The sequence below is a fragment of the Erpetoichthys calabaricus genome, chromosome 5 (assembly GCF_900747795.2).
Source record: "Erpetoichthys calabaricus chromosome 5, fErpCal1.3, whole genome shotgun sequence".
NCBI lineage: Eukaryota > Metazoa > Chordata > Cladistia > Polypteriformes > Polypteridae > Erpetoichthys > Erpetoichthys calabaricus.
In genome coordinates, this window is record NC_041398.2 from 135,262,902 (window position 1) to 135,277,354 (window position 14,453).

General features: G+C 40.8%; 1 protein-coding gene across 7 annotated transcripts in view; it reads left to right on the forward strand.

Moving 5' to 3' along the window:
• Positions 1-14,453, forward strand: part of pcm1 (pericentriolar material 1) — a 206,423-nt gene that overhangs the window by 59,737 nt on the left and 132,233 nt on the right. The gene's annotated exons all lie outside the window — the stretch shown is intronic.

Genomic DNA, 14,453 nt, shown 5'->3' on the forward strand with positions numbered 1-14,453 from the left:
TGAAGAAATCAACTGTGTGAGCAATTATTAGAAAATGGAAGACATACAAGACCACTGATAAATCTCCCTTGATCTGGGGCTCCACGCAAGATCTCACCCCGTGGGGTCAAAATGATCACAAGAACGGTGAGCAAAAATCCCAGAACCACATGGGGGGACCTAGTGAATGACCTGCAGAGAGCTGGCACCAAAGTAACAAAGGCTACCATCAGTAACACACTACGCCGCCAGGGAAACAAATCCTGCAGTGCCAGACGTGTCCCCCTGCTTAAGGCAGTACATGTGCAGGCCCGTCTGAAGTTTGCTAGAGAGCATTTGGATGATCCAGAAGAGGATTGGGAGAATGTCATATGGTCAGATGAAACCAAAATAGAACTTTTTGGTAAAAACTCTACTCGTCGTGTTTGGAGGAGAAACAATGCTGAGTTGCATCCAAAGAACACCATACCTACTGTAAAGCATGGGGGTGGAAACATCATGCTTTGGGGCTGTTTTTCTGCAAAGGGTCCAGGACGACTGATCTGTGTAAAGGAAAGAATGAATGGGGCCATGTATCGTCAGATTTTGAGTGAAAACCTCCTTCCATCAGCAAGGGCATTGAAGATGAAACGTGGCTGGGTCTTTCAGCATGACAATGATCCCAAACACACCACCCGGGTAACGAAGGAGTGGCTTCATAAGAAGCATTTCAAGGTCCTGGAGTGGCCTAGCCAGTCTCCAGATCTCAACCCCATAGAAATCTTTGGAGGGAGTTGAAAGTCCGTGTTGCCCAGCGATAGCCCCAAAACATCACTGCTCTAGAGGAGATCTGCATGGAGGAATGGGCCAAAATACCAGCAACAGTGTGTGAAGAAAACCTTGTGAAGACTTACAGAAAACGTTTGACCTCTGTCTTTGCCAACAAAGGGTATATAACAAAGTATTGAGATGAACTTTTGTTATTGACCGAATACTTTTTTTCCACCATAATTTGCAAATAAATTCTTCAAAAATCAGACAATGTGATTTTCTGGATTTTTTTTTCTCATTTTGTCTCTCATAGTTGAGGTATACCTATGATGGAAATTACAGGCCTCTCTCATCTTTTTAAGTGGGAGAACTTGCAGAATTGGTGACTGATTAAATACTTTTTTGCCCCACTGTATACTGATAAGGACTGGGTAATATGTTAGGAATGAAAAGATGCCACATCATTTGATGGAAATGAAAATTATCAACCTACAGAAGGCTGAATTCAAAGACACCCTGAAAATCAAAGTGGAAAAAATGATGCCGCAGGCTAGTCCATTTTACCAAAATTTCATTGCAGCAACTCAAAATCATACTCAGTAGTTTGTATGGCCCCCATGTGCTTGTATGCATGTCTAACAACATCGGGGCATGCTCCTAATCAGAAGATGGATGGTATCCTGGGGGATCTTCTCCCAGATCTGGACCAGGGCATCACTGAGCTCCTGGACAGTCTGAGGTGCAACCTGACGACATCGGATAGACTGAAACATAATGCCCCAGAAGTGTTCTGTTGGATTTAGGTCAGGTGAGTGTTGGGGTCAGTCAGTGGTATCAATTCCTTCATACTCTAGGAACTGCCTGCATACTCTGGCCACATGAGGCCAGGCATTGTCATGCACCAGGAGGAACCCAGGACCCACTGCACCAGCATAGGGTCTGACAATGGGTCCAGGGATTTCTTCCCAATACCTAATGGCAGTCAAGGTGCCGTCATCTAGCCTTTAAAGGTCTGTGCGTCCCTCCATGTGTATGCCTCCCCAGACCATCACTGACCCACCAGCAAACCGGTCATGCTGAACAATGTTACAGGCAGCATAACGTTCTCCTTGGGTTCTCCAGACATTTCACGTCTGTCACATGTTGTCAATGTGAACCTGCTGTCATCTGTGAAAAGCACAGGACACCAGTGGTGGACCTGCCAATTCTGGCATTCTCTGGCAAATGCTAATTGAGCTCCACTGTGCCGGGCAGTGAGCACAGGGCCCTCTAGAGGACATTGGGCCATCAGGCCACCCTCATAAAGTCCGTTAATGATTGTTTGGTCAGAGACATTCACACCAGTGGCCTGCTGCTCATTTTGTAGGGCTCTGGCAGTGCTCATCCTGTTCCTCCTTGCCCAAAGGAGCAGATACCGGTCCTGCTGATGGGTTAATGACCACCTACCAGCTCTCCTAGAGTAACTACCTGTCTCCTGGAATCTCCTTCATGCCCTTAAGACTGTTCTGGGAAACCCAGCAAACCTTCTGGCAGTGGCATGTATTGATGTGCCATCCTGGAGAAGTTGGATTACCTGTTCAACCTCTGTAGGGTCCAGGTATCGCCTCATCATAGCAGTAGTGATACTAACCATAGCCAGATGCAAAACTAGTTAAAACGAAAAGGTGAGGAGGGAAAAATGTCAGTGGCCTCCATCCTGTTAAACCATTCCTGTTTTGGGGGTTGTCTCATTGTTGCCCCTCTAGTGCACCTGTTGTTAATTTCATTAACACCAAAGCAGCTGGAACTGATTAAAACCCCCCCCTACTACTTAACTGACCAGATCAGTATCCCAGAAGTTTTATTGACTTGATGCTATTCTCTGATTAAAAAGTCTATTCTCTGATTAAAAAGTGTTCCTTTAATTTTTTTTGAGCGGTTTCTATTTCCACTTGGAGAGTGTTACCTTATTTTGCTTTTTACTTGAACTTGGCATTAAAATCTTACTGTTAATAGAAGTACAGTATGAGTATTGTCCTTCATTATACTGCATGATTCCATTTCAACCTCAGGACATGATTAGAAGTGGGTAGCCATCCTAAAAACTAAACTTGCAAACTTGACTTGGATGTTGTTTCTTGTGCTTTGTGTAAATATTGGGTAATTTTTTTTTATTTCTTACATACATAAGAAATTATAATTTATATCAGTAATGTATCTTTACTGTGAAACTGTTGGCTAACCTTACCTATATGAGCCAGAATACACAGTATTCTGATGCATGGTAGTTGCTTTGAGGTTCAGGCAACTGAAAGTACACCTGAGGAATGTCCAATAATAATCCCAGCTGTGAGTGAATGCCAATACTGTTTACAGTGGTACTTCCTTTTATTTGGCATCTGTCTAAATCTTTTTAAAGCATAAAGACATCATTATCAACAAAGCAGGTCTCCACTTTTGAGATTTTATGTGCTTTAATATTGAATTCAGTTACAAAAATGCAGAAGGAAATAAATATTTAGATCTTTTAAAAAATTTTAAATATGGTTTTTATAAGATTATGGACACAGAAACAATTCTCAAAGTAGCAATCCTCTTAATAGGTAAGTAAACATTAAATGCTAAATTTGATTATGTTTTGTAAGTTATTGTTTTTGTGGCATGTGTAATTGCAATTCACACTGGATTGCTTTGCGCCCTCCCCTACCATAACCTATTATCTATGAGGGAGGAGCGAATGCTTTAGATTCGTCAAAAATTTCAGTCTCAGGTTTGTGATGGATTTCAATGGTTTAGGGTCCCCTGATAACAAAACCATTGATATCTCAATGATGGGTGTGTATTTGTCTGTGTGCCATAGTTTCATGAGGGCGGTCTAGAGCTAATGTAGCTGGACACAAAAATACCAAACTCCAAACTTAAGCCTGTTATGAGATGATGATGTGCTGATAAGTTTTTGAGCTAAATAGTGCAAGAGGCACTCTAGAGGAACCCTCAAATAATTTTGCAAGTAATTATGTTCTTCTTGACAATTGCTATTGTAATGACCTGTTTTATAATCAGAAAGATCAGTATCAGCATGGTAAATAATTTCTGAAATATTATAGAATTGTTCAGGTAACTTGGTTTCTAAGGTGCAAAGCCTAACTGACATTCACGTCCAATTTTTTTTTTCACTTCATATAAACAGTTGCATTTAAGCATGATAAAAGAGAGTCATCCGTGAAACCTCGGTTCACAAACGTCTCTGAACACATACAAATCTGGTTACGACCAAAAAGTTTGCCAAACTTTTGCATCTGTTCACGACCACACACTCTGTATTCAAACAAGCCAGTTTTGCGAGAGAGACAGACACACACACACACACACGCACGCGCGCGCTGGTGGCCGCATAAGGCCGAGAAGGCACTTAAAGAATGCACAGGGCTTGTTTTTAAGAGACTGATTCGAGCATTGTTTTAACTTTGTTGTATTTAATGAAGACTTTTTTCTATTGGATTTTAACCTCCACTTCACTTCTGTTTACAGCGATCGGTTCGTAGCGTGCATTGTTGCAATGTTACTTTTCTTGGTTGTTTATTAAATTACAGATTTTTCAAATGTTCATTTTTTCCCTGTGCTTAAAACTCATTAAAAAAGTGTTTTTAGCGAGCGGTTCGTAGCGCTATAGCGCAAACTCTTGCAATGTTAGTTTTCTCTGTTGGTCAAGGTTTTCTCGGTGTTGTTCCATGTTTTTACATTTTGTTTACTATTGTGCTGTGCATTCTATGGTATAATTAACTATATTTGTGCTTAAAAATCTTTAAAAAAATATATATATATTTACATACAGTTTGTAAGGTCTGGAACAGATTAATTGTATTTATATACAATCCTATGTGGGAAATTACTTGGGTCACGACCAAATCGGGTTACGACCAGAGTTTTGGAATGAATTATAGTCGTGACCCGAGGTTCCACTGTACTGTAAATGCAACACAAAGATCTCATTGAAGTAGCTAATAAAATTAACACTAGAATTACCAGAGTCTACGAAAAAACTCGTAGATCCAGCCCACCTTAAAACTGTACTCACCTCTCCGCCAGCGTCTCTTGTCTTCTAAATGTGCTGATTAAGAGGACATCAAGCAGCCAGCTAATCCATCCCCCACCGTTGCAGAACATTCACTAAGTTTTCCCAGCTCATGCCTTGTTTGATTATCTGGGAGTGACTGAACTGCTGGATTTTTAGAGTGGAAATAATAGATCGCTATTTGGAACACACGCATTTCATGTGTCTTCTGTTTCTACAGTAATCTGTGTAAACCCATTTTTAAAACAGAAACGTTTTTCATATTTTAGTAGTAAATGACAAAATGTAGGCATAAACTATATAATGTATGAAGCCTGAAGTCCAAATACAGTACACACATTCATTTGGTTTGTGTCTGTAACACACGGTGTGCATTTATAGGACTTGTAAAAGTTTTTTTTTTTTTTTTTAAACTTTTATTCTCTCTAAATCACAATCACAATACATACTAAGGGATCTGACGCTGTTATTTTTCATTTGAAACAGAATAACTGGAGATGTGAGTGGTGTTTTGAGACAATGGAACTGGACATTCTCTCATCTGGAGGGATTAAAGCTGACACACAAACGCTGGCGAATCTGCCTTCTTTGTATCTCACCGTCACTTGAATTTTTTTTTTATTATTCAGTTTTATTGAATGTTCCTGCTCATGCTGTATTAGTGTGCCCCTTATTGTGTATGATGTCAAAAAAAAAAAAAAAAAAACACAGACGTAGTTATACAGTAACCCCTCACTTATCGCGGGAGATAGGTTCCAAGGCCGACCGCGATAACTGAATTTCCGCGAAGTAGGGACACTATACTTATTTAATTATTTAATGTGTATTTGGACGTTTTTAAACCCTCCCTGTATTGTTTACAACCCACCATTTACTCTGTTAAAAACAGGGACAACTGCTAAGCAATATGAAATCGGTAGATAAGTTTACACTTACTGTATAGCGAAGTACATGTAGCAGCTTGTAGGCGGTGATGACGTCGTTGACCTTGTTGCAAAGATTCCTAAAGCAGATTCCATCCAGACTACTGCCTTATCATGTCCACTTGCAACTCGTTTTGCACCCTGGTTAAAGGACACTGCGGCCGTAGATCTTATATGCTTTTCCTCCTTTTCAAATAAAAAGAATCGATGTCCTGCAGTGGTGTAGCTGTTCCCTTCCTTCAACATATCCAAAACTTTTACCTTTTCTGCAATCATTTGCATCTTCTGTTGGTGCTTGGACACGGCCCCTGAAGCATTAGCACGTTAATGATGAGTGAGTGAGATGAGACTTCCTGGTTAATGCAACACTCCGTCGCTGAGTCAATCAGCAGCACACAGGAACTTAACTGCGTGCTCTGATTGGGTAGCTTCTCAGCCATCCGCCAATAGCATCTCTTGTATGAAATCAACTGGGCAAACCAACTGAGGAAGCAAGTAAAAAGACCCATTGTCCGCAGAAACCCGCGAAGCAGCGAAAAATCCGCGTTATGAATTTAGATATGCTTACGTATAAAATCCGCGAAGTCGTGAATCCGCGAAAAGTGAACCGCGAAGTAGCGAGGGATTACTGTATATGATATTTGGAATTATTTGTTTTATGACCTGTATAGTACATTTCGGAAAACTTTGTGGCACAGATGCAACATTATTCATATTATTCATATTCATTCGCATAACATCTTGCGGTTTGTAATCAGTGACTGCGTGTTTTTTTCCCCCAATCTTGCCAGTCCCCACATGTTGCTGTATGCTATTTCTTTTGTACTCCAGGACATGCAGAGGATAGAATAGTACAGAGCAGTAACTTCAGCGCTATATGCAATCATCAGATTCAAATGTTAACTGTTCTCACACACATGCAAGGATCGTCTTTCCTACATTTACAACGTGTGTACCTGTTACAATTTACACGCTTCTCTCTATGCTGTGGTTTCTATTACACACCTGAAAGAAAGAGACAATATATGTGAAAACATCATCGCACTAATGCAATATTATTTGAAAATGAACAGCATCAGATCGGATGTGGATTTATACTGGCACTATTACTGAAAGAAAAAAAAGATCAATAGCACTGAATAAGCTCACGCGCTGTAACATCCCATCCCCCCATCTGACTCTAAGTAACAGCACAAGTACAGACACAAAGCAAGTGTGATCAAGAGTCCCCGGTTTGAACCCCACTCACTCCTATATTTGCTGTTTTCAGTAGTAAGCTGCTCTTTTTGTTAATATTATACAGTACACACATACACTTGGTTTGCGTCTGTACTTGCGCTGTTACTTACAGTCAGATCGGGGGGTGGGGGGGGGTTAGAGCGTGTGAGCTTATTCAGTGCACATGTTGATCTTTTTTATCTTTCAGTACATGTGCCTTCCCTGTTTGTTTGTGTATCTAGTGACTTTTCTGCCTGTCTTGTCTCTCTGCTGTGTCTGTGTGTTATGGATCTTAAAAATAACAGTTAAGGACACTTGTTCATGTTAACTGCAGTCTCAAATTGTTAAAAAAATATTTTAAAAGGAGCATCCCACATGAAAATATCACAATCTCATTAACTGACAGTGCATACCAATTTATAAATTTTATGTCCGTTTGAAGTTAAAAAGAAAAAAAATAAATAAATACTTTCTCCTCAACGGGGAATTGAACTCAGATCTCTGAGAGACAGTAAACCTGCCGCGCTCTGAGACAGCAAATCTTACCGCTACACCATGGAAGCTGTTGTATTGTTCCTGAACTTTTTGTGAAAGTGTTTGATGTTTGGACTTCATGCTTCACACATTCTATAGTTTATGCCTACATTTTGTAACATTTATTGCTAAAATATGAAAAAGGTTCTGTTTTAACAATGTGTTTACAGAGATTACTGTAGAAACGGAACACACATGAAATGCGTGTATTCCAAATAACGATCTATTATTTCCACTCTAAAACTCAACATCACTCTCAGATAATCAATCAAGGCATGAGCTGGGAGATGCTCCTCGTGGGGGGATGGAATAGCCGGCTGCTTGCAGCTTGTTTTTATCGGCACATTTACAGGACAAAGGACGCTGGTGGAGAGGTGAGAATGGTTTTAAGGTGGGCTGGATCTACGAGTTTTTTCGTACACTCTGGTAATTCTAGTGTTAAGTGGACTGAAAATAGGCCCAACACTTATTATCAATACTAACACTGAAGGTATTACATCTAGTTTTTATGTATTTCCATTTTTTCCATTCATTAGTGTATCATTCCCTTGAGCATGGGAAAGGTGCTATATAAATAAAATGTAGTAATAGTAGTATTATTATCATCATCTATTGTTCTATGGTTCTATAGTTCATGCACAGAACAACAGACAGTGCATCATAATTTGTCTGGAATAGATGAAAAATGTACATTTTTTCTTTATTTTTGAAAAAAAAACTGAAAATGAATATGTAAGTATTTTGTGTTGCTTTAAAACTTTGCTTGCAGTCACACACTTCCATCTTTTAAAACTCTCCCCACTGTTTAGAAAAGAGAGAGAAAACCTTTGTCATACATCAAGCACAGTGGCATCTCTGTAAAAGGATGAGCTTAACACCAGCATGTAGTACAATTCTGATTCTGTACCGTCCCCTCTTTGTCCAAGGTAGACTCTGGAATCTTCTGAAATGGGTCTCCAGCACTGTCCACGCTGTCCTTAAAAACAGAAACCTGAGAAAAGCCAACTGTAGAGTTACCTGGTAATGGTACTACTCTGCTTTATTTTAAAGGCTTCATACAGTCTCTAGGACAACACTAATCTAATCCAACATGTATTGCTTTTTGAAGCGTGTTTCCTTTTGCAGACGTTTCTGTAAAAGTTTCCTTGTCAAGAGCATTTTGCTCTATGGTTTCTCCTGTCAAACCAGGCAAAGAGATTGCTCTGCTGGTCACTATACTATGTACATGCATGTGTATGTTTGTTCTGCATATAGTGTATATTTACATACAACACATACATAGTATGAGAAAATAGAAAATGTCTGGAACAATGAATTTTCAGTGCAGCAAACTGTGCCTCTGTCCATATAGTTTTCTATACAGAGGTTGGACAATGTGAATTCATTCATTCTTTCATTCTTTCTGCTAACACTTGATGACTAATGGCAAAAATTTAAGGTTGTCTGTTGTATTAGGGTTTTTAATGCCTTAGATGGTTCATTGTACTTTTTTTATAGTAACCCCTTCTGGATATTAACACAGTTCCTGCATAGATATGGTGCAGTTCTTCTCCTTGTTTGTAGTTGTTACTTACTGTTATACAATATGATTCTTTTGTTGTCATGATGACTTCTGGGTTTTGATAAAGTGCACTGTGTAATGTTTTGAGTATTGTCGAGGTATTCTCAGTTCAACATTTACCAGCTCAAATCGGCTTTGATGCTGCCCTGTTTATGAATTTATTCCCTGTTTGTATTGTCTATATTTACTAGCTGTCAAATAATCCAAGGTCTTTTCCTCCCAGTCCTCTTCCACCTTGTGCTGCACAACAGTGCAGCAAGGTCTTCTAGGGCCTACAGTCATGCAATACAGGAAAACTGCAACTTCCTAACTATTGTTGGATGCTGGAGGTCGTGAATATTTTAAGGTGTTTTCTTTTAATGAAACGTTTTGCTGTATAGTTTTCAGATATCTTGGTGACAAACTTTTTTTTTTTGGTAACATAAAAGGTGGACATATGTTGTGTATTGGAATTAAGGGATGACATGGACATGTTATACATAACTGCATTTTATTTTTATATTTAGAGCTAGAGTTAAACATATACTTTTTTTTTTTTTTTGTTTAATAAAAATCTATTTTTCACATTGCCTCTTGGCATGGCATTTGATAAGAAGTAGAATCATTTCCTCTGCATTAATCGTAAAAACTGTATAGAGCCGGGGTACTCAATAGGCGGACTCCGGTCCGCATCCGGACCCAAATACGGTTAAATCTGGACCGACGCCAAAACAAACATGCAAATTTAATCATAATCCAAATGAGTTCTCAATGAAGTGCGCAATTGTGATTCCGCGCGATATATCTTTGAGGTTTCTACTCGGTTTGGTTGCTTCATCTATGTCCAATCACACGAGTTGTAACAGTATCGTTCCCACTACTCCCCGCCTCCCCCCCAATACTCGCTCGCTCATTCACGGCAGCCAGATTTATGTACCGGTCACGTGCTCTGGGTCAGGCCGGTGAACAGGCAGTCTCATCACTCGCAGGCAGTGCAAATTTCGATAACTGAATTTTTTTTTGCTGACTGAAAGTGAAGATGGCTGGCTCAAGACAGTACATTGATAAGAAAAGAAAAGTTGATTTTGAAAACCGCGAATTTAAGAGTGAGTGGACAGAAAAATATGCGTTCGTGCTCCCCGTGGGAAGCAGAAAACCAATGTGTTTAACTCTTTTAGGGCTAATTTTTTTTTTTTTCTTTTCTCCCAGGGCTGAATATTTTTCCAGAAAATAACTTTTTTAAAAAAAGAACACAAAACAATTGTTTAACATATCAAATCAACAAAAAATATTTATTTTTGACAAATATAACTGTTTTGCATTTTGTATGAGCCTGCATACTATATAATTTAACATATTATTATTGCACATACTGTACATGCTACAAGGCAAAGTCCTGCAAAGTATGATATCGCTCAAAGCAGCCAATTGCATGCATTGCCACGTTGCACTGCTTACAATATGTGTTGCACTGGTGCCTCTTTTTGAGTAGTCTATTGCTGCACACAACACAGTCAGGCTTATACTTTTTATCCTCATATGTGGCAGGAAAGTGGCGCTCAGTCAGCCTGTCTGGCACTGCCCTTTGTGCTGGCCTTCCTCGCTTTGCAAAAGGCACTCCGACATATTCTTCCAGCAAGCTGTCAACCACCTTCTTGCGGAAATCTGCCGCAGTCATAGTGCTGTCACTGTTTGCCTGCTTGAATAATAGAAATCCGTTTGTGAGTGCAATCTCACGCAGGCGATGGTACACAATGTGGTACCACTTGGTGGACTTATGGCCGTAAGCATATGTCCCCAGCATCTGATCCAGTCGATCTACTCCAGCCATTTTACAATTATACTCTTCAAGCGCAACAGGCTTGTCCAGCTTCCTACCTGCTGGGTTTCCCTTTGAACGAATTGTTTTTTCACATAAATTGTTAGTGTGAACTGTACTAAGGCAAGTGACCCGTTTGACATCATGCCATGCCAATGCCACCAAGTTATCCGCCCGCATGAAAACAGGATTGTCCCCTCTTTTCAACTTCAGCCTGTCTGGCTTCAGCTGTAAAGGCATGTGTCTCCTATTCACCCTGACTGTGCCACAAGCTCCTATTCCCCTGCTCTGTAGCTCCATGAACAACTCTGGAGATGTATAGAAATTGTCCATGTAAACAACATGTCCCAAATGTTCATACCCCTGAAGCAGCTCCAGCACAACCTGAGTTGTCAAAGGACAGTTCTCTCTCTGAAAAGAATGCTTTCCTGTGTAAGTAATTACTTTCAGGCAGAAGCCAGTGTTTGCTTCTGCCAGTACAAAGTCCTTTATGCCATACTTGGTGGGCTTGTCTGGCATATATTGTCTGAAAAAAAGCCGTCCCTTATATTTTACCATGGATTCATCCACAGACAAATCACGGCCAGGCTGATAAAATTGTTTATATGTAGGCTCCACAATGTCAAGCAGGGGCTGAACTTTGTACATCGGATTATAGCCTGGCTCACCCCTTGGAATTTGCTCCTTGTTATCACAAAAGTGAATGAAGCTTTGCAGCAGCACGTACCGATCACGCGGCATAACCTGTCCAAAGCCACCCGGTGACAAAGCACGTTTGGACCAATGCTCCCTGAAATTATATCGCCAGTCCAGTCCCATCTCAATCTGCAATGCCACAAAGCCCTTCACCTCGTCTTTTGTTGTGGGTTTCCACTTTGAAAAACGAGATCGCGGAGTGAGCGCATCCCGCGATTCAAAAAATTGTTCTGCATACCTGTTTGTCTCTTCAGATATCAGCTGAAAAACTGCCTCAGGAAAAAACAGTTTGAAATAGTCCAGCGGCTTGTAATCCGTTCTGTCCAGCAGCAAGCCGTGCCTTCTTGTAAAGTCAGTTAGCCAGATCGGCTCCCATGGATCAATTTCTGGGTATTCCTCCCATGCGAAAATTGCCGTAGGTGTACTGGCAGCGCGAATGCGCTCAGCTGCCAGCTGAGCAGCTGGGGCGGCATCGGCTGGTCTCCGATCGGCTGATGCCGGCTCCTCAATCTCTTCCTCAATCTCTTGATCGCTGTCTATGAAATCCAACTCTGAGAAATCAGAGTCGGGCTCCGCGATTATGCGCAAAATGTCTTCTGCCGAGTATTTTCTTTTCTCGACTCGCTTCGCTCCCTCGTGAGATGTTGATGCCATCTTGTCTTTGTTAGTGTTTGTTTACATTTCGCAACTCACGCACACTTAAGGATCATTTGCTGAGTCAACAAGTCTAGCATTCCTCCAAGCACAGAGGGAATGCCTGTGACGCGACAGTGTGTTTTGTCGCCATTACCAGCTGATTGTCGCCCTCTATCCCTAGATGTCGACTTTTGTCGACATGCGCCCTCAACCCCTCCTGTCGACAAAAGTCGACATCCGCCCTAAAAGAGTTAATCTGCAACGAGACGGTAGCAATAATCAAAAGTGGTAATGTGAAACGCCATTATGAAACCAAGCATGCACATTTCGAACAAAATTACCCTCAGAACTCAGAGGTAAGGACCATAAAAATAAACCAGCTGAAATCATCATATGAAGCTACAAGCAGTGTAATAGTTAGATCAGCCACACAACAGGAGCGGGCAACAGAAGCCTCACTTAGAGTAGCATGGGTCCTGGGAAAAAACAAGAAACCCTTCTCTGATGCTGAAGTAGTCAAAGAGTGTATGAGTGAAGTGGTGACTGCTCTGTTTGAAGGGACTCAAAAGGATGAAATAATCCAGAAAATAAACCAAATACCCTGTTCTGATTCCACTGCTGCAAGACGAGCTGAAAAACTCGCTGATGATTTGCTTGAACAACTTAGTTCTGCTGTAAAAAAAGCCAAATTCATTTCATTGGCTGTGGATGAATCCACAGATATCACGGACAATGCACAACTCATGGTCTTTGTCAGATTTTTTGATGAAGAAAAGGGAGAATTTCATGAAGATGTTTTGGGTCTCACAAACCTCCATGGACACACAAGGGGGGATGATATCTATGAAGCAGTGACACAGATGCTTAGAGACAGAGCGATAGACCTGAAGCATGTTGTTTCCATTGCTACTGATGGCGCACCATGTATGATTGGGAAAGAGAGGGGATTAGTGTCACGCTTGAGAACTCACCACCCTGACCTCATGGCATACCACTGCATAATTCACCAGATGGTTTTGTGTGCCAGCCTTGGAGAAAGGTACTCAGAAGTCATGACAACAGTCATGAAACTAGTCAATTATCTGAGAGCATCCTCTGCTTTGCAACATCGTTTATTGCGCTCATTTCTAATAGAGGTGAATGCAACATTTGATGATTTGCTCCTTCACAACAATGTCCGGTGGCTTAGTAAAGGCAAGGTACTGGAGCGTTTTTGGGCACTGCGGAAAGAGCTGGAGACATTTCTGTTGGATCAGAAGAGTGCAAAAGCCAAACCGTTTGTGGATTTCATGAAGAATGACGAGAAAATGGAAATTGTTGCTTTTCTAACGGACATTACTTCCCATCTTAATGACCTTAATATGAAGCTCCAAGGCAAAAACAGCACAGTGTGTGACCTCATGTTAGCTGTCCGTGCTTTCCAGAGGAAGCTGGAGGTGTTCAAATGTGACTTACAGCAGGACCTGGTTCACTTCCCAAGACTTTTGGATCAGACTGCAGGAAAACATCACCATCACAATTATGCTGAATTCCTGGACAAGCTGATTAAAAATTTCCAAACTCGCTTTGAAGATTTCCCTTTGGGAAAACAAGTCTTGCTGTGCATCGAAAATCCATTTCTTGTCAAAAATATTGCAGAATTCTCAAATGAAGCCACAAAAGTCTTCCAATGGGCCAGTGCTGCTTCTCTGCAAACAGAGTTAATTGAGCTACAAGAAAACCTAGCACTGCAGGAATCTCACTGTGACCTTGTCACCTTCTGGACAAAGATGGTTACTGCAGCAGGTGTTCCTCTCCTGCAGAAGATGGCCCTTCAAATTCTTACAATGTTTCCCTCAACGTACTGCTGTGAATCTGCCTTTTCCACTATGAACATGGTGAAAAACACATACCGCAACACCCTCACCAATGAACATTTACATCAGTGCCTCCGCCTTGCCCTCACACCTTTTATGCCCAAGTTCAAACAACTGGTGGCACAAAGAAGGTGTCACCTTTCACATTAAAAGGCCTACCATGTCATTTTTTTGTGTATAGTTCTAAAGTTTGGGGATTGCCTTTTTTTGGAGTTCACTATTTGGAATTTGACCGTCACTTTTCCGGACCTCAGACTGAATGGAAATTTAGTAAGTGGACCTTTCAAATTTATATTTGAGTAGCCCTGATCTATACCATGAAGTATGAGTACTGAACTAATTTTAAAATGTTGAAATAGTTACTTTTGACAGCCAAATTAGACATGTCAAAAATTTTATATTTGTAATTGTCTTAGAATACATTCAAAGGTAGGAGTTAAATAATTTC